Consider the following 26,355-nt stretch of genomic DNA (forward strand, 5'->3'; position numbering starts at 1 on the left):
TGACCTGGGCAGTTTCTGTGCTGTGTTTAGGACGAAACCCAGATTGAAACTGTTCAAAAAGGTTATTTTTTGAAAGATGGGACTGGAGTTGGGAGGCAACTATTAATAATTAAGCTATTAATCTGTTTCATTTGAAAGATTTAGTGAAGTAAGCATCTTGACCAGGGGTGACCATATACAGTCATATAAAAAAGTTTGGGACCCCCTCTTAATTCTTTGGATTTTTGTTTCTCATTGGCCGAGCTTTCAAAGTAGCAACTTCCTTTTAATATCTGACATGCCTTATGGAAACAGTAGTATTTCAGCAGTGACATTAAGTTTATTGGATTAACAGAAAATATGCAATATGCATCATAACAAAATTAGACAGGTGCATAAATTTGGGAACCCCAACAGAGATATGACATTAATACTTAGTTGAGCCTCCTTTTATATAACAGCCTCTAGACGCTGTCCTCCTATAGCCTTTGATGAGTGTCTGGATTGTGGATGAAGGTATTGTTGACCATTCTTCCATACAAAATCTCTCCAGTTCAGTTAAATTTGATGGCTGCCAAGCATGGACAGTCTGCTTCAAATCATCCCACAGATTTTGGATGATATTCAAGTCAGGGGACTGTGACGGCCATTCCAGAACATTGTACTTCTCCCTCTGCATGAATGCCTTTGTAGATTTCAAACTGTGTTTTGGGTCATTGTCTTGTTGGAATATCCAACCCCTGCGTAACTTCAACTTTGTGACTGATGCTTGAACATTACCGTGAAGAATTTCTTCATACTGGGTTGAATTTATCTGACCCTCGACTTTAACAAGGGCCCCAGTCCCTGAACTAGCCACACAGCCCCACAGCATGATGGAACCTCCACCAAATTTGACAGTAGGTAGCAGGTGTTTTTCTTGGAATGCGGTGTTCTTCTTCCTCCATGCAAAGCGCTTTTTTGTTATGACCAAATAACTCAATTTTTGTTTCATCAGTCCAAAGCACTTTGTTCCAAAATGAATCTGACTTGTCTAAATGAATATTTGAATACAACAAGTGACTCTGTTTGTGGCGTGAGTGCAGAAAGGGCTTCTTTCTCATCACCCTGCCATACAGATGTTCTTTGTGCAAAATGTGCTGAATTGTAGAACGATGTACAGATACACCATCTGCAGCAAGATGTTCTTGCAGGTCTTTGGAGGTGATCTGTGGGTTGTCTGTAACCATTCTCACAATCCTGCTCATATGCCGCTCCTGTATTTTTCTTGGCCTGCCAGACCTGCTGGGTTTAACAGCAACTGTGCCTGTGGCCTTCCATTTGCTGATTCCATTCCTTACATTTGAAACTGATAGTTTAAACCTATGAGATAGCTTTTTGTAGCCTTCCCCTAAACTATGAGACTCAACAATCTTTGTTTTCAGATCTTTGGAGAGTTGCTTTGAGGATCCCATGCTGTCACTCTTCAGAGAAGAGTCAAAGGGAAGCACAACTTACAATTGACCACCTTAAATCCCTTTATGTCTCATGATTGGACACACCTGTCTATGAAGTTCAAGGCTTAACGAGCTCATCACACCAATTTGCTGTTACAAGTAATCAGCATTGAGCAGTGACAGGCATTCAAATCAACAAAATTACAAGGGGACACACATTTTTGCACAGCCAATTTTTCACATTTGATTTAATTTCATACAACTAAATACGGCTTCACTTAAAATCTTTGTTCGGAAAACACCGCAGTACTCAGATGTTCCCTAGGAAATGAAAGTCATACCACTGTTATCTTTTGTGTTGAAAGGAGAGTCAATTATTATGCAGGCTGAGAGGGGTTCCCAAACTTTTTCACATGACTGTATATTAGCAACTATAAGTACAGCAGTGTACAATTTACAATAAAACTTGAGCAAAAATGCAACTCTGCGATTCGAGCCCCATTCAACTCCAAACATCTCATTTAATTTTTTCCGTTCTCCTCACCTCACTAGTTCTCATCCTGCCATGGCCTGCAGCTGTTTGTTCAGTGAGGCATCATAGAAACTTTAAAACCTCATCTTCTTGAGACTTTTTCTGGCTTGTTTACTGCACTGTTTTCATCTTCTAGGTTATTCAAGTATTCCTGGGTATTAGGATAATCAGATTTGTTCCCCCTAAAATGTAAGCCTATAATGTCTTAAAAAATACAATATTAAGCTGCTTTGACATATTTTAGTAAATCTTGCCCTCACTACCTTGCAGAATTTAAATTCTCCTTTATAGTACAGTACATTCATTTTTTTTGGAATGTTCCCTTGAAAAAATCTTCATACTGGATGACCAGTTATAATGTTGAGTGAGGTGGGGAAGATGAGGTCTGGTGGAAACTGGTTTGGCATGTGGAGCCTCTGGGAATGCATATTTCCCCTTTGAGTGCATATGGGAGGCGGGGGGGGGGGGGGTATTAAAAGTTTACATTATATTATTTTGCCAGGCTTTCAGTGACACAAAAAGCCTTTTCAGTTAAAACAAAGGAACTGACAGAGATGTAGAAGGGATAGTTGTCCTCACACCAGAAAGACACTTATTTCATAGTGGCCGGTATGTTCCACAGCTATATCTTTAGCCAACATTTGATCAGCTGGCTTTCTGAAATCTGTCTTACAACCAATTGTGCTAATCAACCACCATCGGCCACACTCAGGTGCCTATGAGCAGGTACTAACTTGTATTTAGGAGTGGACCTCTGTACCAGTAAAGGCTACACTTTCCATTAATAAAATGGTGCACACATGCATTTACTCATTCTCTATGTGGGCCAAAAACAAACCATGTTTCTTTGTGGCTTGGAAATCTACCCTTAGAGGTCCATCCATTCATCCATCCTCTTCCGCTTATCCAAGATCGGGTCGCGGAGGCAGCCGCTTGAGCAGAGACGCCCAGACTTCCCTCTACCCGGTCCTCTTCTTCTAGCTCTCCTGGAGGAATCACGAGGTGTTACCAGGCCAGCTGGGAGACATAGTCCCTCCAGCGGGTCCTGGGTCTTCCCCGGGGTCTCCTCCCGGTTTGACGTGCTAGATGCCCGAGCCACCTTATCTGACTCCTCTTGATGCGGAGGAGCAGCAGCTCTACTCTGAGCCCTTCCTGGATGACTGAGCTTCTCACCCTATCTTTAAGGGAAAGCCCAGACACCCTGCGGAGGAAACTCTTTTCAGCCTCTTGTATTTATGATCTCGTTCTTTCGGTCACTACCCATAGCTCATGACCATAGGTGAGGGCAGGAACGTAGATTGACTGGGTCCTGAAGCAAAATTCTCTGGAAGTGGAGGGCAGAGCCGGCCTTAGGGTGAAGCGAACAAAGCGACCGCTTCGGGCCCACTGCGCCCAAGGTTTTTTTTTTTTTCCTGTGATGCGCGACGCTGCTGCGGAGGGCCGAATGGAGCAACAGACTCCTTCACTCCAACCTCTATTACTAATTTTTATCTATACTAATAAAAGGCAAAGCCCTCACTGACTGACTCACTGACTGACTGACTCACTCATCACTAATTCTCCAACTTCCCGTGTGGGTAGAAGGCTGAAATTTGGCAGGCTCATTCCTTACAGCTTACTTACAAAAATTAGGCAGGTTTCATTTCGAAATTCTACGCGTAATGGTCATAACTGGAACCTGTTTTTTGTCCATATACTCTAATGGAGGAGGCGGAGTCACGTATCGCGTCATCACGCCTCCTACGTAATCACGTGAACTAAAAACAAGGAAGAGATTTACAGCACGAGTCAAACGCGGGAACGAAGGTAAATGACGGAGTCACGTATCGCGTCATCACGCCTCCTACATAATCACGTGAACTAAAAACAAGGAAGAGATTTACAGCACGAGTCAAACGCGGGAATGAAGGTAAATGACGTTAATTTTTGAGTGTCTTTTAATACTGTGTAAGTATACATATTAACACATGTGCAATTAAACGTGTGCATTTACGGGGTGATTTCTCAGGCTTAAAAGCTCGCCTTTTATTAAAGAGGTAAATGCAAACTGTTTTCATTCTGAAGGGCACAAACCACGTTAGATTTCATGCTCAAGAGTAAACTCAGCACACAGCTTGGTCATATTACAACCGGTTCATTTTCCTCAGTTTAAAAAGGTTTACTTTTCTTCTTAATAAAATTTTTAAAGCAGTACTTTGCCGCTGCGAAGCACGGGTATTTTGATATATATCAAAATATATCGCGTCATCACGCCTCCCACGTAAGCACGTGAACTACCGCTGCCGTTTGCAATGCCATATTCGCGAGATACAAGTTTAATGAGAAGACACGAGGTATGGACATCGCAACATCACACAAGACAGCGGCTCACGTGAAGTGACTGAACGCAGCAGGAGTGATCACTTCGATGAATCAAACCTGTTCAAAAAACACATTACACAATTGATAAGGTACGAAAACAATATGAAACCGATTGTGGATTTGCGTACAGCCACTGAAACTTTGTGACGGCACGAGACTTCAGGTCACGTGTCTGCAAAAGAACGTCATTGAGGCAACTATTTTTACTGGCGGTGGCTCAGGGGAGAGAGTTTTTATTCCTTGCATCCCCGTTATACCCTCTGATCTCCCATTTCAATTCAAACGCCTCCAATTTCCACTAAGGTTCTGCTTCGCAATGACAATTAATAAGTCTCAGGGAGAGACCCTACAAAAGGTTGGCATTGATTTGAGGCAAGACTGATTTTCACATAGCAAATTGTACGTTGCATGCTCAAGAGTAAGCTCAGCACACAGCTTGGTCATATTACAAGCAGAGGGGCGAACTGACAACGTGGTATACAAAGAGATCCTTAACAAATAATTATTGATACATTTTCCCTCAGTTTAAAAAGGTTTACTTTTCTTCTTAATAAAAATTTTAAAGCAGTACTTCGCCGCTGCGAAGCGCGGGTATTTTGATATATATATGTAGATATGTGTATATATATATATATATATATATATATATATATATATATATATATATGTAGATATGTGTATATATATATATATATATATATATATATATATATATATATATATATATATATATATATATATTTTTATTTTTAATAAATTTGCAAAAACCTCAAGTAAACTTTTTTCACGTTGTCATTAATGGGGTGTTGTGTTTAGAATTCTGAGGAAAAAAACGAATTTAATCCATTTTGGAATAAGGCTGTAACATAACAAAATGTGGAAAAAGTGATGCGCTGTGAATACTTTCCGGATGCACTGTATCTGAGCTAAGAAAGGGCACAGCATAACTGTCAGTGCCCTGTACCATACTGTGCATTGGAATGGTTAGTATTTATATAAGAAAGGTGCAATATACAAATAAGGCTTAAAGTAGCCGTCCTTATTGGACTGTTTAGTTCTTACCTCGGACCTTGTTTATATTTTACATCTCTTTCTAGTAATATCACGATCATCAGAATTCTATGAAGTTAGTCGGTATGTTGCTGCGTGCTGTTAGGTACATGGGCCACGCTGGGTGTGACATGTAATTCTTTTGCATTTCTATAGCGCTTTTCTCACTACTCAAAGCGCTCAGCAATTGCTGGTTAAGGGCCTTGCTCAAGGGCCCAACAGAGCAGAGTCCCTATTGGCATTTCTACGGGATTCAAACCGGCAACCTTCCGATTGCCAGTGAAGATTGAGAAAGCAGAAAAAATATTATCAACTGTAATGATTATAAGTATCCATCCATTCATCCATTATCCAACCTGCTATATCCTAACTGCAGGGTTGCGGGGGTCTGCTGGAGCCAATCTCAGCCAACACAGGGCACAAGGCAGGAAGCAGACCCCAGGCAGAGAACCAGCCCACCGAAGATGATTATAAGTATTTAACTCACAAAATACCAATGACTGTATTTTGTATTAATCATGCTGTAGAGAACTATATGATTTTTATACTTCTATATGATTTGATCTGCATTTAGGTAGGAAAGGAATTATGTTTATGCAAAGAATATGAGACTGATTTAATTCTTCTATGTGAAACAGAACACCCTGTGATATTATGAATCAATGTGATCGTTTTCTTCACTCTTGCTTAAAATTATATGACAAAAATTGTCATTTATGAATTAATAAATAAGGATTATTAATCTAATCAAACAAATATGATCTAATTAAGATATTAAAGTTATAAGAATGTAATCTCTTTATAACTAATGCAATGAACTTAAAGAAAACTGCTTAAAATGGGTTTGTACTGAGACAGGCACACTCTTTAGATAATGTAGGCGCCTGGTACGGCTTTGTTTTTCTCTACTCCTATGTCATAAATTAAGATGTCCCCTAATATTTATGGATGACCTCAAATTGAACCATTATGTTTTTTTCTGTTCTCTCTTTAGCTAATGAACAAGCTAGGTGATAAAAGGGTGAACAGTTTTTTTCTTTTCCCAGTCTGCCCACATTCTCCAACAGGGCAGTCTCACAGTTTTTTTTTTACTCACCAAGAATAAAGAATAAATAATAAAGAAATTGCTTTTAATTTTAAATTGGTGTTTATCCCATCATTTTCCGACTTCAGCGCTCACAAGATCCCTAGCCTCAGAGCCACCACTCTGCCTAATGGGGTGGATACTTTATTAAAGGTCATGTCACTTGTTTATAGGCATCCAGAATTAATTTAAAATAAAGATAAACAAGTGAACTAAAGGAATACAGTTATTTTTTTTGAAAGTAATTATTAAAGTTCTGACTCTCTAATTATTTAGCAAACAGGGGAGTTTAATTTTGCCCCATGAGTTTCTTTGCCAGTTTCTGCCCATTAGTGTAATGACCTCGGTATTTGCTTGGCTGTCCTTAAAAAATCCTGCTGCTTGATTTTGTTAATCTGTCTGAGCAAAAGAGCACTGACCATGTTTTTTCATCTAGATCAGAGGAATATGTAAAGCAGACACCCTGGATGTTTTGTGTTGACTATAGGAAGTTACTATATACATCACGATACAGTGTCGGGTGGCATTAAGGCTACTGTGTTGAGTCGGACTTGGTACAATGGCTTGAGTGAATCACTTCATTAGGTAATGCTCACATTGAAGAAATATAGAAGCATCATACCTTAAGTGCTTTGTAATTCTATTCAGTATGAAAGGTGCTATATAACATCGTTTACAGCTGGGGTCCCCAACTCCAGTCCTGGAGGTTTTCATTCTGACCCTTTTCTTACTGAGTGACCTGTTTTTGCTGCTAATTAGCTTCTTTTGAACTCATTTTAATTAATTTGTTCTTGAAGACTCAGACCCCTTAATTGTTTCTTTTTCCTTAATTAGCAGCCAAACAATAATGAGATACAAAATGAGCCAAAGCAACTGGTGTCCAAAGTACAATTTCAGAAAATAAAGAAAGATGAAGGAATGTTGATCTGCTCAGGTCAACAGTGCTCTTAGAAAGAGAAAATCAACAATTTTTGAAATGTCTGCTAACTCACCACGAGAGCAGCAACAAGCCATGGAATTAAAGAGCGGGTTTAATTAACGACAGGAATCGGCACCTCATTAAGCAACTGGTTGGAGTGAAATTGTTGGAGTTTGAGGCCCTGACTTAGCTGGTCTTTTGTTGGCTCACTCACTTCACATTTCATTTCTATTTGGATGCCATTTAAGGAAAGAAATGAAGCAATTCAGAGGAACGATGAAGAAATCCTGGGGAACAAATCTTCAATTAAAATGAATTCACAAGAAGTTAATTAGCAGCACAAACAGGGCACTCATTAACAAAAAGGGTTGGAATGAAAACCTGCAGCCACAGTGGTCCTCCAGGACTGGAGTTGGTGACCCCTGGTTTACAGGCAATTCAGCTCACTAGCAGCCTGATCTAACCCTCTACTGACTCCAAGTGTCACCCTGAATGAGTCATTTCACCAGCCAGTGTTCACACTATAGAAATCCATCTGCTAGTTTGGTATTGTCACACACGTGCGCATGGGAGGCAGCTAAAGGGCTTGAGTGAGGGCAGTTCCAAGTCGTACCGGGATGTGGCAGAGTGCACTGACTCTTTTTCTCCCTTTCCTGTAGACCATTCACGGGAGATTCCACCTGGCCCTCTTGACATCACTTCCAGGACCGAGCCAATGGAAGGAGACCTTGCCGGCTCACGTCCGGGCTCGAACCTATGGCTGAAGACCTTCATGAGCCCAACATCTTTGACCTCACTTCCTGTCTTCCCCTTTAAAAGCCTTCACCTTTTCCCTATTCCCTCAGTTTTGGTTTTGTGCACAGCAGTGCTATCATTTAAACGATGATTTGCAGCCAGGAAACCAAATATACAGGTGGCTGCCCCAAACCTTGCTATGGCTCTTTGTGGCTTTTGTGACAGTATATATAATAGAATATAACAGAATCAAATAAATTATTACAAAAAAACAGAATGCAGTTAGAGTATATTTTGACCAAATGTGACAAATCTAACCAAGATTTAACACAAAACAAAGAGTTCAGGATTTTACTTTTAGGAAACTATTCATAAGTGGATAGAGATTAGAGGGAAAACCTTACACCTTTAGCTTGTCTAGTGTATATTATTAGGGCGGAGTGGTGGCTCTGAGGCTAGGGATCTACACTGGCAATCAGAAGGTTGCTGGTTCGAATCCTGTAAATGCCAAAAAGGGACTCTGCTCTGTTGGGCCCTTGAGCAAGGCCCTTAACCTGCAATTGCTGAGCGCTTTGAGTAGTAAGAAAAGCGCTATATAAATGCAAATAATTATTATTAATTATTATTACATCCTAGCTAAACATTCAAAGCCAATGTCACATTAGGCGACTTTTCCATTGATTTTCAGAGATAGCCTTCATTTACATAACCATAGCCAGTTTGAGGCAGTTAATGGCGTCATCCCATGAAGTCGATCATCTAATGTGACATACAGTGCATCCAGAAAGTATTCACAGCGCATCCCTTTTTCCACCTTTTGTTTTGTTACAGCCTTATTCCAAACTGGATTAAATTAATTTTTTTCCTCAGAATTCTACACACAACACCCCATAATGACAACGTGAAATAAGTTTGAGGTTTTTGCAAATTTATTAAAAATAAAAAAACTGAGAAATCCGTTGCTCAATACTTTGTCGATGCACCTTTAGCAGCAATTCCAGCCTCAAGTTTTTTTGAATATGATGCCACAAGCTTGGCACACCTATCCTTGGCCAGTTTGGCCCATTCCTCTTTGCAGCACCTCTCAAGCTCCATCAGGTTGGATGGGAAGCGTCGGTGCACAGCCATTTTAAGATCTCTCCAGAGATGTTCAATCGGATTCAAGTCTGGGCTCTGGCTGGGCCACTCAAGGACATTCACAGAGTTGTCCTGAAGCCACTCCTTTGACATCTTGGCTGTGTGCTTAGGGTCGTTGTCCTGCTGAAAGATGAACCGTCGCCCCAGTCTGAGGTCAAGAGCGCTCTGGAGCAGGTTTTCATCCAAGATGTCTCTGTACATTGCTGCAGTCATCTTTCCCTTTATCCTGACTAGTCTCCCAGTCCCTGCCGCTGAAAAACATCCCCACAGCATGATGCTGCCACCACCATGCTTCACTGTAGGGATGGTGCCAGGTTTCCTCCAAACGTGATGCCTGGCATTCACACCAAAGAGTTCAATCTTTGTCTCATCAGACCAGAGAATTTTCTTTCTCATGGTCTGAGAGTCCTTCAGGTGCCTTTTGGCAAACTCCAGGCAGACTGCCATGTGCCTTTTACTAAGGAGTGGCTTCCGTCTGGCCACTCTACCATACAGGCCTGATTGATGGACTGCTGCAGAGATGGTTGTCCTTCTGGAAGGTTCTCTTCTTTCTACAGAGGACCTCTGGAGCTCTGACAGAGTGACCATCGGGTTCTTGGTCACCTCCTGACTAAGGCCCTTCTCCCCCGATCACTCAGTTTAGATGGCCGGCCAGCTCTAGGAAGAGTCCTGGTGGTTTCAAACTTCTTCCACTTACGGATGATGGAGGCCACTGTGCTCATTGGGACCTTCAAAGCAGCAGGAATTTTTCTGTAACCTTCCCCAGATTTGTGCCTCGAGACAATCCTGTCTTGGAGGTCTACAGACAATTCCTTTGACTTCATGCTTGGTTTGTGCTCTGACATGAACTGCCAACTGTGGGACCTTATATAGACAGGTGTGTGCCTTTCCAAATCATGTCCAGTCAACTGAATTTACCACAGGTGGACTCCAATGAAGCTGCAGAAACATCTCAAGGATGATCAGGGGAAACAGGATGCACCTGAGCTCAATTTTGAGCTTCATGGCAAAGGCTGTGAATACTTATGTACATGTGCTTTCTCACTTGTTTTATTTTTTAATAAATTTGCAAAAACCTCAAGTAAACTTTTTTCACGTTGTCATTATGGGGTGTTGTGTGTAGAATTCTGAGGAAAAAGATGAATTTAATCCATTTTGGAATAAGGCTGTAACATAACAAAATGTGGAAAAAGTGATGCGCTGTGAATACTTTCTGGATACACTGTATATAATAGAATATAATAGAATCAAATAAATTATTACAAAAAAAATGAATGCAGGTAGAGTATATTTTGACCAAATGTGACAAATCTGACCAACATTTAACACAAAACAAAGAGTTCATGATTTTACTTTTAGGAAACTATTCATAAGTGGATAGAGATTAGAGGGACAACCTTACACCTTTAGCTTGTCTAGTGTATATTATTAGGGCGGAGGGGTGGCTCTGAGGCGAGGGATATGCACTGGCAATTGGAAGGTTGCCGGTTCAAATCCCGTAAACGCGAAAAAGGGACTCTGCTCTGTTGGGCCCTTGAGCAAGGCCCTTAACCTGCAATTGCTGAGCACTTTGAGTAGTAAGAAAAGCGCTATATAAATGCAAATAATTATTATTAATTATTATTACATCCTAGCTAAACACTCAAAGCCAATGTCACATTCGGCGACTTTCACATTGATTTTCAGAGCTAGCCTTCATTTACATAACCATAGCCAGTTTGAGGCAGTTAATGGCGTCATCCCATGAAGCCGATCATCTAATGTGACATACCTAATCACTAAGAGCAGCTAATCTGCGATTGGCTATGATAAAATTATACAGGCTTCTCTATAGTCATTGGGGGCGGCTCTGTGTGCAGGAGAGATGACAAGCAATAAATGCTCATCCAGAAGTTCAATGCGCAGAATATAGCGACGAGGAATAAGGAACTTCTGTATTTTGAACCATACGAACAGAGGAGGGGATTGTCTTTCTGATGTATCTTGTTTATGTACTAAAACAGAATGGAAAAAAAGGCTGAACTTTCCACAGCTGTTAACCCTTCAAACAGCACCATCTCTGTCAGGCAGCACAGAGGCTTTGGACATCACAAACAGAAGAGAGGCTCATCTGTCTGATATCTTTGGATTTAGGTACCATGACAAAATGGAAAAAATATAAGAAGGGAAACAAAAAAAAGGCAAAGATTGTTGCTGAACTCACTGCAGCTGTTTACCTTTCGCACAGTACTGGTACAACACTGGCTCCATCAGGCAGATCGCTATTGGCTATCAGAAAAAGCTGCAAGCATGCCTGTTGGCAAATCTGACATGACCCATGACAAAAAGCCACATAAGGGGGCAATGGCTCAAGTCTAAACAGAACTCAGAACATATTGTATGATAAGTATACTTTATTAAAAAAGCATCCAAAGCTTCATAAACTGTGGTTACAGAAGGATGATGTATAAAATATCGTTTAAACACCGTTAAACAAAAAACAAATAGCATGGCAAAATATTGTCATGACTTACCTGCTTTTTTTATTTCATCCTCGTGTAATATGCTGAACAAAAGTGGGTAATTGCCACTGGCCGAGAACTCCGACCTTGAACATTTGACTATTAAAATTCACGATATTGCCCCTCACATTTTGAAGAGGGAATGTGGCAAAGTACAGGATATCTCACCTAGAATTCATCGTCTCTTTTCAAACACAACATTCAAGGCCTAGGGAAGCTGAGCCGAGGGGTTACGTGCAGAAACACTAAAAAAGAAACTACATTAGCAGGCACTTATTTGGTTCTTGTTTTGGGTAAACTAAATAAAAAAAAAAAAGTTCCTTGGGATCGAACGTTTGAATTAAAGAGAGGATTCTTGACCAATGAATGTAGGCAGAAGCAAATCTTCAATTTAAAAGCTCGATCCCGTTTGAATGCACTTCATGTTCATGCATTAGTTTGATTTTCCCCAAAGTATTTATTTAACAATATTTTAACAAACAATATGAATTTGGATATTGTGCGCAAAAGGTCAGATAACTGACAAATATCCAGCACAAGCAACTTGAGATTTTTTTTCATGGATGTTTTAATATTATTTGCTAGCCCCAATTGACAAACATTATATCATAAGCTTTGTCATCTGCATTCTCCATGAAAACATGAGATTAGAAAATATTTTTTAGTCGTCACGACAAAAAATATGGGATAAGTAGCAGATAAAAAATGATCTTTCTTGGATGGAGTAGTTCATTATAGAAAACCATGTATTCATGAACACACTGAAAAAATATACAGACTAATAGGATGTATCGATCTGTTAGATTTAATAAAAAATTATTGCATATAACGTATAAAATTTAATTACATAAAGTGTGTATGAGGAAGATGTTTACCCAATAAAACAGATTTTGGGGCTAATCCCGTAAATAATCAGACTAGATGTCCAATAGTATAAATGCTAATCATCCTTGTTATGCACCTGTTCCCATGGACAAGCTGCAGCATTTTGATAATTACAAAGTAACAAACAGGCAGGGTGCAGGGAGTGGGCTACAGGGGTGTTAAACGTATTGGTGAGATTCTACCGGAGGAAGAGAGGAGGCACCCCAAAAACCACAGGCATACAACACCAAATAAAAAGTGCAACCCCCTCAAAAGCAAAGCAAAACCTGATAAGGGTGCGAGGAATAATTTATAGAGAGAGAGAAAATAAAAAAACCAAAAAACAAATTGGAGCAATCCACGTACAAGACAGAAAACTCCAGGAGAAAGGGGGAAAAACAACACACCTCAGCCATTAAGACATGTTTCTGTGCACTATAAGGGCTACAAGGTAAAGATGCAGTCTCACTTTTCAGCAGCGCACATCGTAAAGTGACATCAGTGCGGCTTGTGATTTTAGGTACTGAGGCGCTCACATACTGTAACATGCCAATGTGGCCGGAGTGAGTGAGTTAGAAGAGCAGACTACAAGTACAATCATATTGAGGAAGCCCTAATCTATCTTGAAATTTGATTAAACAGAAAGGGCAGTCTCAAGGTTTTGAACAAATCTTCTTATCTAATATGCTACCGTGGCTGTCCGTTTGTCTGTTCAGGATTTTAAATCACCTGTCGCTTGCAAACCGTTTGACTTATTGAGCTGAAATTTGGTACATATATACTACGTGACGTCTACTATCCGAATTTCGGGGTTAATGATTGACCTCCAAGGTTACTCCTCTTTTTATTTTTATTTTATTTTATTGTTGAATCAACTCTCGGCAGCGGGCGGCCGTGTGGCGCAAGTGAAAAATTAAAGAAAACTTACTAAGTAATTGCAACACAAACACTGACTTAATCAGTTTTAACGTGAAAAGATACAGACGAAAGAAGAGAAGAAGTGGGCCGCTAGGGTGGAGAACAGAAGAGCTGCTCAGGAAACAGCAAGCGCATCAACCTCTGAGCAAACGAATGATAAACGTACAGAGAAAGAGAATGAAAACTATAAGCGAAGTGTATTCACTGCACGATAGCGCCGTTACTGGTATACGGTATAACTGATGTACAAACAAGATGATATTAAGATCTACGCACATTTACACAGACAGATGTGCTATATGCAGTATCTAAGTGGAGAAATCAGGCTTTAGACTCCTTAATATTTTAGGAGAATTTTTTTTTCTTTCTTTTTTGTAGCAGAATATCAAGTACACGCAGGAGAGCTCCTTCAGAAACTGCATTATTTGTGTTTTTTTACTTTAAAATGAAGAAGGGTGCTGTAGGATGGAATAAAAACAAGTGTTACAGACAAGAAGAGCCTACTTTTTCAACTATGACAGAATCCAGTCTTATTCATTGCTTTTTAGTTTTTGGGGAGTGAAACCGTGGATTGGGTAAAGGTGCCAAAAGAAAACATTAGGGCACTTTGGGGGAAACAGCTTTAGATCAGCAGTTCCCAAACTGTGGGGCGTGCCCAAGGTAACAAAAAAGGGGGCGCTAATGTTGCCATATGTGGCGTAATTTCGCTATTCGTAGGAAAATTTTAAACTTCTAGCGGTGTATCGGCAGCAAAAAATATAGGAATACATTTTATTAGGGTTTCAAAAAAACGTTAGGGGGGGGGGGTGATTAAAATTCTTATGAAAACTCGGGTCACAAATACTTAAAGGTTGAGAAAAGCTGCTTTAGATTGTACAGTCTCCAGTTCACTGGAAGCATGGAAAAAGCTTGTGAGTTTTCTGTGTTCAACTTGGTAAGTACTTTTAAAAGATTCTTGTTTCAGCCTTTGTTTAGAAGCCCTGATTTCTGTGAAGTTCTGTTTTCAACTTGTGCTTTCCCTGACAGGGATCTGGTCCCCCATAAAAGGAAACTTGAAACTGCCAGCCTGTTTAACTAGGACATCCTGACAGTTGTACCAGCAGATTTACAGTAAATTTGGAAATTTGGTCACATATATAATATTTAACTTAATACAGTTGAAATCCAATTGTAACAAAATTCATGGGAAATTTATTGGGAAAATACATATGCTATTGTGACCAGGGTTGCTGGCGATTTGGCATCTGTAATGGCAGTGGTGCAAGGACAACCCCGTAGATGTGTTTGGTAAGCAGTAATTCAAGGGCAGAGCAGTTGGTTGTCTTCTGCAGAATCAGGCTTATTGTGTAACATGCTTGTCACATAAAGTTTAGAATATCTAACATCGGACTTTGACTTGCTCTTCCTCGCACACTCCTGGTCTGCCACAGTGGAGATTCCAAGCTGCTGGTGCTCTTCTAATCTGAAGATGGGAGCTAAAGCAGGATGGATGACTGCCATGTCACGGCACCTATCTTGTATGTTGGAGTACTGAAGTCACAGCTCCTATTTTGGATGCAGTCTCGAGACTGAACCTGCTTTCTCTATCTTAATACATAATTCGCCAGTCTCCTCACTCACTCACTCACTCACTCACTCACTCACTCACTCACTCACTCACTCACTCACTCACTCACTCACTCACTCACTCACTCACTCACTCACTCACTCACTCACTCACTCACTCACTCACTCACTCACTCACTCACTCACTCACTCACTCACGTCCGTCCGAAGCCGAATGCGCAGTCGCCTTCTGCGCAGCTGCCTGAAAAACCTTACAAGACCGACATCGCAGCAGGCGGCGGATTTACGGCCGCGAAAATTCAAAGAGAAAGGCGACTTCGACCGACATCCAACCCCAACATCGCGGGAAGCGGTGGATTTACGGCCGCAAAAATTCAAAGAGAAAGGCGACTTCGATTAAAGCTCTAGAGGCCTGAAAGGCGATTTCGACTACAGCTCAAGGCCTAATTACGCATTCATTGAATACACCTACAGTATATCAGGTTTGTGGTGCTTATACTTATTACTATTCCACTCATGCCCGTTTCATCTTACGTTGTCGAAACGGGCTCTTTGTCAAGTATAGCAATAAAGTACCTGTATTTTCCTCAGAAACCTGGACTCACCTTCCTGTCTCTTATGGAACTCAAGCTTAACAATACCTGTTTAAAATAAAAACAGTGCTTTCTAAACTGCAAAACATATTTTATTCGAAAACAAGAAGTTAGACGTTAACTTTTTTTTGTGTGGAAATACAGGTATGAAAATAGAATGAAAATGAGACGTTAGATGTAACGTTTTTTTTTTCAACGTAAACTGATGCCACTTTTCACTTTTTTTGTTCATTGCAAAGAAACTTTGAGAAGCGTTATGAATTTCAAACAGTACAATATCTGCACACACAACTAACCACACAGACACTCGGTGGCGCACTGACTCAGGATTTGGCTATATCTGTATGATGTCACACCTACACCCCTGCCGAGATTGCCTGACACTGGAAATTTTGCAAAAGATGGTCACACCACCTGATTTAGGATTCCCGAGACTTGCGAAAGGATAAGGCTTGGCATTAAGTAGTTTTTTTGCATTAGATTATTCTCTTAGATGGCTATTTTTTGTCAAAAAAACATTCGCTATACTGAAATATACATTTTGTTAGAACGAAATCGGTTAAACATGATGTTGAATGAATGTCTGTCTGAGCCAACAAAAAGTATTTGTAATTCTGAAAATTTTGTTACTTCCGTATTCACTATAATGGGATTAGACCTGTATTTTATTCTCTGATAATAGTTTACATAAAATAAGTGTTATTTTTATCTCAATCATTATCTACCCAAACCTTTTAATGATTAACTATTTTCGGATGTCTGAATGGTAGTAAATGGCAGAAGGACATTAATGGAGTGTACCATTTGTCTGTGTGCATATTGGTATAGCTAAAATACTTCCTGGCTATTATATGTAAATGATCATACATGATAAGAGGAACCAGCCATGGTATAGAGAACTGTGCTGTTCACATGGCAAAGCTCCACTAGCCAGCTATGGTCACAGCATTACTATGTTGTTTTAAATGTGCTATATAAATAAATTGACATTGACATTGACATTAATAAAAGATGCCCATGTTGGAATTCACTTTTAATGACAGCTCAGGCCTTTTCTATATTTATTGAGTATTTTCTGCAATGTCCTCCCATACATACGAGGTCTGTCTATTAAATAACAACACTGTGTTTCTATCTCTTAAATAAAGGAGTGAGAACTGATTATGAGCACTTGCCATGCAGGTTTAAACCGGTCCAAACCTGTACAACAAACAACAACTCTCTCTGCTGTTAAGTTGATTGTCAGTCTCCGTTTAATGCAATTGTGTTTCCCCTTGGGTGCCGAAATCATGCTAAGTTTATAAGTTGAGCAAAGTGTCAGTTTGAAATTTTTTGTTAAATTCACCAAAACACCAACGGAATCTTTTCAAATGCTTACTGAGGCTTACGGGGAAGACTGCATGTCTCATGCATGTGTGTTTGAGTGGCACAAAAGATTCAGTGAAGGACATGAGAACGTGAATGACAATGAAAGTCCTGGACGAAACTTCCACTTCAAGAACCAAAGAAAATGTAGAAAAAATTAGCCACATTGTTTGAAAAGACCGAATTATAGGTGAGATCATAAACATTGACAAAGACACTGCATGAGAATCTCAATATGAAAAAAGTTGTGCCAAGGTGGTCCCTAGGGTTCTCACACCAGAGCAAAAATAGTGCCGCAAGGAAGTTTGGGTGGAAATTCTGCAGCAAGTTGAGGCGGACCCAAAACTTTTTTAAGAAGTCATCACTTGTGACGAAACCTGGATCTTCCAGTATGATCCTGAAACAAAAATTCCAAATTCAAAGCCATGCTCAGCGTGTTTTTTGACACAAAGGGCGTCATTTTGGCAAAATGGGCTTCATAAAGCACAACAGTGAACCAGCATTATTATAAGGAGGTTTTGACAAAGCTGAGAGAAAGTGTCCGAAAAAAATGGCCAGAACTGTGGAAAAATGGTTTCATTCTTCATCAGGACAATGCTCCTTCTCACACAGCACTTTCTGTGAAGCAGTTATTGTGTCAGTGTCTTAAGTTAATAAACAGACCTCGTATTTGTTACTGAAAGATTTCCTGCTCTGTGGACTATGTTTCTGTCTAATGAATAATCACCTAAACTTGGGGAAGAAAACATCAGCAATCTGTCCAAATCTATGCTAGAATTATAAGATGTAAAACAAGTGAGCTGGAGTTGTATGAAGCCGAGGAAAATTATGATATTATAGCAATAACTGAAACCTAGCTAAGTAACAAAGATGGAGATGAGTATAACATAGATAGATGCACATTTTTAGGAAGGTTAGACAAAACAGAAGAGGAGGTGGGGTTGCTGTTTATGTAAAACAGAATTTAAATGCAAGTCTTCTTCAGCTGGGTGATGAGCCCCATCTTAGTGAGGATGTCTGGATTCATCCAAAAAGCATTAGGTAATGAGGCCTTATTTTATGAGTGTGTTAAAGACTTTCCAAATGCAGACAGTAATTTCAATGTTCACATTTTTAATATTATTAAAAAAAGCAAGTTTACAGGGAGATAGTATAGTCAAGGGGGACTTTAACTGGACTAAGCTTGTGGAGTACAAGAACAGGAGCTTTTAGACATAATCGGCGACTATTTTTTAACACAGTGTGTTGAAGCTCCAATGCGGGGTGAAATTCTTTCAGTATTTTAGCCGCAAAAGAACAGTCAAGGAGGAGGTAAAGTGTATCAGGAATAGTAAAGGGGAATTAAAATATACAGTGAAACAGTGAATGCTCTATACTTGTCTTCACATGTGAAGAAGTGGATCACCTCCCAGCCAGTCACAGGGACTACTAAGGAGGTACGGAGTGATTTGGAAATTGTAGAGGGAAACATGTTGTTTAGATTACATAGGCTGAAATCAAACAAATGACTAGGAGCAGATAATATTTATCCCTGAGTACTTAAGTAGATTAGTGAGTACAGATATAAACCCTTGATGCATATATTTAGGAAGTCAGTGCGTACTTCTGAAGGACTGGAAAATGGCAAATATCATCCTGTTATATTAAAAGGGTGATTGGGCAGAATCAAAAACTTTAGACTAGTGGGCTTAACATGCATCACAGGTAAATTCACGAAAGGAAAAATTAAGGATAAGATTGAGTAACACATGGAAAGAACAAGAGTTTTACTAAACATTCAGCATGGGTTCAGATGAGAGACGTTGTGTTTCACTAACAGGCTGGAATTTTATGAGGTTGCAACAAAAGGATGCAATTCAAAATGGAGCAGATGATATTATTTAACTTGACTTTCAGAAAGCATTTGATAAGGTGCCACTTGAGAGGCTGGGCATCAAACTAAAAGAAGTGGGAGTTTGGGGTATGGTGTGTAGATGGGGGCAGAATTGGCTAAAACACAGGCGATGGTGTGGGGAAACATATCAGAATTCGGTGATGTTAAGAATGTTGTTCCACGGGCTCAGAGCTAGGGTTGCTGCTATTTTAAATACACAGTATTGTGCAAAAGTTTTAGACAGGTGTGAAAAAATGCTGTAAACAAAGAATGCTTTCAAAAATGGAAGTGTTGATCATTTATTTTCATCAATCAACAAAATGCAGTGAATGAACAAAAGAGAAATCTAAATCAAATAAATATTTGTTGTGACCACCCTTTGCCTTCAAAACAGCATCAGTTCTTCTAGGTACACTTGCACACAGTTTTTGAAGGAACTCGGCTGGTAGGTTGTTCCAAACATCTTGGAGAACTAACCCCAGATCTTCTGTGGATGTAGGCTTCCTCACATCCTTCTGTCTCTTCATGTAATCCCAGACACACTCGATGATGTTGAGATCCTGGCTGTGCTGGGGCCATACCATCACTTCTACGACTTCTTGTTCTTCTTTACGCTTTAGATAGCTCTTAATGACTTTGGCTGTGTGTTTGGGGTCGTTGCCCTGCTGCAGAATAAATTTGGGGCCAATCATACGCCTCCCTGATGGTATTGCATGATGGATAAGTATCTGCCTGTATTTCTCAGCATTGACAATACCATTAATCCTGACCAAATCTCAAACTTAATGCAGCCCCAAACGTTCAAGGAACCTCCACCATGCTTCACTGTTGCCTGCAGACACGCATTACTGTACTGCTCTCCAGCCATTCGACGAACAAACTGCCTTCTGCTACAACCAAATATTTCAAATTTTGACTCATCAGTCCAGAGCACCTGCTGCCATTTTTCTGCACCCCAGTTCCTATGTTTTCGTGCATACTTGAGTCGCTTGGCTTTGTTTCCACGTTGGAGGTATGGCTTTTTGGCTGCAACTCTTCCATGAAGACCACTTCTGGCCAGACTTGACAGTAGATGGGTGTACCTGGGTCCCACTGGTTTCTGCCAGTTCTGAGCTGATGGCACTGCTGGACATCTTCCGATTTCGAAGGGTAATAAGCTTGATGTGTCTTTCATCTGCTGCACTAAGTTTCCTTGGCCGACCACTGCGTCTACGATCCTCAATGTTGCCCGTTTCTTTGTGCTTCTTCAAAAGAGCTTGAACAGCACATTTTGAAACCCCAGTCTGCTTTGAAAGCTTTGTCTGGGAGAGACCTTGCTGATACAGTAGAACTACCTTGTGGTTTGTTGCTGTGCTCAATCTTGCCATGACATGAAACTGTCTTCCACAACCTCACCTTGGTAGCAGAGTTTGGCTGTTCCTCACCCAGTTTGAAGCCTCCTACACAGCTGTTTCTGTTTCAGTTAATGACTGTGTTTCAACCTACGTGTGACATTGATGATCATTAGCACCTGTTTGGTAGAATTGGTTGATCAGACACCTGACTAGAATCCTACAAAATCCCTGACTTTGTGCAAGTGGACCTAGAAGAATTGATGCTGGTTTAAAGGCAAAAGGTAGTAACACCAAATATTGATTTGATTTGGATTTTTCTTTTGTTTGCTCACTTTGCATTTTTAACAATAAGCAATCATTATTTATATTTCTGAAAGCATTCTTTGTTTACAGCATTTTTTCACACCTGCCTAAAACTTTTGCACAGTACTGTATATAAATGATTTAGATAGAAATATAAATAACAAACTGGTTGAGTTTGCAAATAATACCAAGCTATTGGGATGGCCAGATAATCTGGAATCCATTGAATTATTACAGAGGGACATGGGAAGCATAAAGGCTTAACCAGATTTGTGGTAGATGAAATTTAATGTAAGTGAATGTAAAGTATTACACACAAGAAGTAGAGAAATGTCTGGTTTGAATGCACAGTGGGAGGTCTGAAAATTGAAAGTGCACCTTGTGAAATGGATTTAGGACTCATAGTGGACTTGTCACTGTCAACTGCCAGACAGTGTTCAGACGTCATTAAGAATGTTAGAAGAATATTATGTTATATAGCGCCTTGATGAGTAGAATACAAGTCCAGACAGGTTCTTCTCAAGCTTTATAACGCACTGCTTACACCTCATCAGGAGTTCTGCGTACAGTTTTGATCTCCAGGCTACAAAAAGGACATAGCAGCACTGAAAACAGTCCAGAGAAGAGTGACTAGGCTGATTCCAAGGCTAAAGGGGATGAGTTCTGAGGAAAGATTAAAAGAGCTGAGCCTCTACAGTTCATGCAATAGAAGATTATGAGGAGACATAACTGAAGTGTTTAAAATTATGAAAAGAATTAGTCCCATGGATCAAGACGGTGACTTTAACATGAGTTCATCAAGAACACGGGGACACGGTTGGAAACTTGTTAAGGGTACATTTTGCACAAATATTAGGACATTTTTCTTTGCACTATGAACCGTATAGACATGGAATAAGCGTCTAAGTAGTGTGGCAGACAGTAGGACTTTGGGGACTTTCAAAACTCAACAATGTTATTTTGGAGGAATAAAGTGGATAGGACAAGCAAGCTTTATAGGGCTGAATGGCATTTTCTCATTTAAATTATTTTAATTCTATGCATTTATGAAAGGATCATGAAAACAAATCTTGATCTACCTTTTCATCAGTCTTGCACCTCAGTTGTTGACAACCTTCAAGAAATACAAAATTTGGGTTTTAGCCAACAAACTGAGCAGAGTCACTTATTGGAATATTAATGGTGGAATAGCAGTCCCTCATGTATCTGAAAATAGAGAAGGTCTGAAAAATCTTTGTTGCCATCCACATTTGTTCACGCTGGCAAAAGTTTGTCTTATTACGACTGAACTCATCCTTCAGCACATACTATTGTATTCTTAATGCATTTTGTTCTTCATTGGGGAAGCACTGATATTCTGCCAACCAGACAAGCATTGCCATAAAGTCAGATTCAGGGAGAAGAAAAGAAAAAATAATTGATTTGCCTTTTAAGTACTATGTAGAACCCTGAAGATGAATAGAAGTAACCTCCAATTAGTTTAAAATGACTGTCAAGGTGGCTTTCTGAGAGACAAGGAAATGGCTTTGCAAGACAACCACTCGGAGAGACAGGAACAAGCAGGTGAACAAAGGCCACGGGTCCTTTTTTATGAGTTTATAATAAACACAAAGTGATGAAGCTTAAAGTTGCCCTTGTCGGTGGCTGATTAAGACTGATGGCACAATTCAGAGATTGGTTGAAATACTGCAGAACCCTAAAATGCATTATTAACACGTATTTAAGCCCTGTTTACCTGCCAGAATTTGAATTAATTGCAACAAAAGCAAAACAAAATGAAAAAAATGAAGCTTAGGATACAGACATGTTATTGATGTGTCTAGTAGAGTGGTGGCTCTGAGGCTCTGAGGCTAAGGATCTGCGCTGGTATCCCGAAGGTTGCCGGTTCGAATCCCCGTCACTGCCAAAAGAGATCCTACTCTGCTGGGCCCTTGAGCAAGGCCCTTAACCTGTAATTGCTCCAGGGGCGCTGTACAATGGCTGACCCTGCGCTCTGACCCCAAGGGGTATGCGAAAAACTAACAAACACTGTTGTAAGTCGCTCTGGATAAGAGCGTCTGCTAAATGATGTAAATGTAAATGTAAATGTAAATGTAGTAGTGAGCAAATTCACATGCAGTCACAGTGTAAAGTACAGTGCTTCATCTAATATTATATAGAGGAAGATGAGCACTATGTGGACAGGATGAAAGATGGCATTATGCAATAAATAAATAATAGTAAGAATTAAAAAAAAATACTGTTTACTGGACTGGGGAGAATTAAATTAGTAGCTTTCAGAGCTCTGTGAACAAGATCAGTGGTTAATCTTGAACAAATGTTGTTAAATTCATCAGCATGATCCGAAATATCAGAATTACACAAAACCATAAATCTAGAGAGGTCTATATAATAATATTAGGAAACTAGAGCTCGGCTAACTCCCTGTAAGCTCTAGCCAGGAAATGCAGGTTTGGATTTTTTATTTACCGTATATTATAAAAAATACTAGTCGACGCCCGCCGTAGCATAGGGCGGTGTAAGAATAGGAACGGAAAACGGTGAGAAAGGAATTCAGAAATCAAGTAGAAATAAATACTTCTTGAAAGACGCAATGTGCATGTAGAATTTCCGGCCAAGTAGGATTACATGTGAAAGTGATAAATAAATCAGGCTTTCCGAATTTACGTACTATGGCCGTGGCATCCTGATAGTTTAGTTGCATGTATCTTGGACTTCCTGGAAATGTGGACGGTAATGTGATCATTTTGCCTACATGTACGTTATTATTTTCAGCGTTTGCTTGCAGTGCGTCTGATAGTTCCACACGCAGATCTTGTTGATGTAATCTGAGATAGTTGAGACACGCGCCCTCTGTTTTAACAAACGCATCTATGACGTACTGTTGGAATAGTTTGCCACTGGAGTGCAAAATACTAAATGTATTCATCATTGCTAATCTATACGTGTAAAATTGGCATTGAGTAAGCCTTATTCGCTTGACGGTTCTTTTATCGGGAACATGTTGTAAATCTTTGTGCCAGCCAATATCTCCGTAAGGGAATAAAAGTGGGTAAACCATAGGATCGCAATTCATATTGAGCGTGGAAATCTGTTTTTCAGGAGTTGCGTATGGGATAGATGTAAATGTCCCTTTCGGCAGGCGTTTCGCCATCTTCTTCCGATGAAAATCGCTGCAATGTCGGGGCATTGTATCGTCGTAAATCCTGCCTAGGGTTTTCCTTGAAAACCATTCGTACAGATACTGTTGGATTGGACTGAGCGATTTCATGCATGTGTTTGTATTATTTAGCAAAGGGGATGATGGTTTTGAGCATGGAGTCTAGCTGGAGAAGTACATTTTCACTGAATGCAGAGTTTGCTTTATTTTGTAAGCGTACTTCAGTAGCTTGCGCTGTGTCAAAAACATACAACTGTCCATATCCTGGAGAGGTAGAAGTGTTAGCGTATAGTGGAGAGATTTGGTGATAAATTTGCCCGTGTATTTTAAAACAGTATGGTCCGTGGCCAGGAGGTTGAGTTATCTATGCACCCATGGAAGCAAACGCTAGAGAAGAGTTGTATTCTCGAATGAGTTCACGATAATTTTTAGCTTCTGATGTTTGCTGTGTAAGAAGCTGTTGTAAAGACACAGGTGTCTCCCGCAAAGGTGGTAAAGCTACTTTACCGTTGTGGCAGCACCTCGAGTACTTGTTGGATGGATTACGCTCAGCAGGCCAGTATAGTGCGTGACATGGAAGAGGATGAATAGGAATCAAGAAATGCCGTGTGGGCTGCGTGTGGGTGGGACCGGTTTTGAAGTGGAAGCAGGACGAACCAGAAGAGAAATATATATAAGAGATAATACTGTAAAGCAAACACTAAGATTACGTGAAGCAGAACCCTGAAGCCCCAATCCCATGTTTGTGAGGAGATCAGTTTGACCAGGTATGCCTGTTCTTTGAGCTCATGACCTCCACTAAATGGCTGTGCATCAGGAGTACCACAAAGGCTGATAACTAATGGACTGATGACTGTTGCTGCTACAGCACACCAAAAAGGTATTGATGATGAATTTTTCTGTAGTGTAGAGAATTGAGTCAGCTGTATAGACACGAAATGTTTGGTTCTTGCAAGTCTAGATGTTCAGACTGGTAACTATGCAAACTGGACAGCATTTATAAACCACCAAAAATCAGTAACGGAGGTGATGTGATATAAGGCATCTTTGAATGAGATGGCTCACTGCTTACAGGAGTCGGACCAAAAATTAAGCTAAGAGCATCCTCTCACCTTTTACATAAGGATTTTGTGGAAAGCTTGCCTGGTGCCATTGGCCACCCAGAAAACATCAGATTACACTTTGATGCCACCTCTCAATGCATATCTGTTATGTCAGCACACTTTCATGGCCACTATAAAGCAGGTATGCCAATTTGGCAGTGCTTCTTAACACCAACAACTCTTTTTTTCCCTGCCATAGCAGTGATTAAATCATCGTGGCACAGAAAACCATCCAGCTGCTTTAATATTTTCTGCCATAAACCATTAAGTAGGCTTGTACCATCATTTATGGTCTCTTTTACATGTCACCTGTCGTGAACATCAGTATTCATGTATTTGAGACTTTTGCTTCAGTGTGCTATGATGTAATACTAACCACAAATGATTTAAAAAGAGTTGCTATCTAGGGTGGCATGGTGGCGCTGCTGCCTCGCAGTTAAGAGACCTGGGTTCGCTTCCCGGGTCCTCCCTGCGTGGAGTTTGCATGTTCTCCCCGTGTCTGCGTGGGTTTCCTCCCACAGTCCAAAGACATGCAGGTTAGGTGGATTGGCGGTCCTAAATTCTCCCTAGTGTGTGCTCAGGGTATGTGTGCCCTGTGGTGGGCTGGCGCCCTGCCTGGGGTTTGTTTCCTGCCTTGCGCCCTGTGTTGGCTGCGATTGGCTCCAGCAGACCCCCATGACCCTGTAGTTAGGATGGCTCTATTCAATAAGGGCGTGCACAAAAAGGCGAGCTTCAAAAGGGCGACCTCAATTGAGCGTGGCAAATAAAGGCGTTCGTAGATAATTTAGTTCAAATGGCTCTGGAATATGTGAAGAGCAACAAATGTGCAGATCTACTCGTAGTTGAAGGCTACACATTCAGAAAGGAGAAAACTATCAACGGGAAACACATCTGGAAATGCACTGAATATAGGATTGGAAAATGTTCGTCTCGTTGTCATACCAAAAATGGATTATTTGTCAAGAGACCATCTACGCACAACAGGGCTGGATTAAGAGCTTTGGGGGCCCGTAGCACATTTCAAATTTGGGGGCCCTTTTGGTTTGCATCATCTGAAGTTTAGATTCTGAACAGTTCAAACCGGACTAAATAATTATTTTACTCTCGATTATAATAAGAATCTTATAATATTTATGTGAATTTTATGTGTTGGGCCCCTAAAGTTTTGTTGTGTAAGAAATTTACAGTTTAAAAACGTAAAGATAATATTTTTAAAGACCAGTTTTTCAATGCTACACTTTTTCATTAAATATTGGGTCTACCATTTGGGGGCCCCCGAAATTGCGGGGCCCGTAACATATGCTACATGTGCCTATTGGTTAATCCGGCATGTTCCAGATTCTGTAATAATTTTGTTGTGTTTGCCCAATTGAGGTCGCCCTTTTGAAGCTCGCCTTTATTTACGCGCCCTTATTGAAGGATACCAGTTAGGATGGATGGATGGAGTTGCTATCTCTTGCCCTACAAGCACATTCAGCTACTTTCCTTGGTATTTGCACGTGTGTGAACGTTTCTTCACCGACGCTCCCCGTCTCAAGTGTG

At 40.3% G+C, this 26,355-nt stretch overlaps 1 protein-coding gene across 19 annotated transcripts in view; it reads right to left on the reverse strand.

Annotated features, from left to right (window-relative positions):
- Positions 1-26,355, reverse strand: part of LOC114647337 (serine/threonine-protein kinase BRSK2) — a 1,001,270-nt gene that overhangs the window by 137,486 nt on the left and 837,429 nt on the right. The gene's annotated exons all lie outside the window — the stretch shown is intronic.

Source organism: Erpetoichthys calabaricus, chromosome 2 (genome assembly GCF_900747795.2).
Source record: "Erpetoichthys calabaricus chromosome 2, fErpCal1.3, whole genome shotgun sequence".
NCBI lineage: Eukaryota > Metazoa > Chordata > Cladistia > Polypteriformes > Polypteridae > Erpetoichthys > Erpetoichthys calabaricus.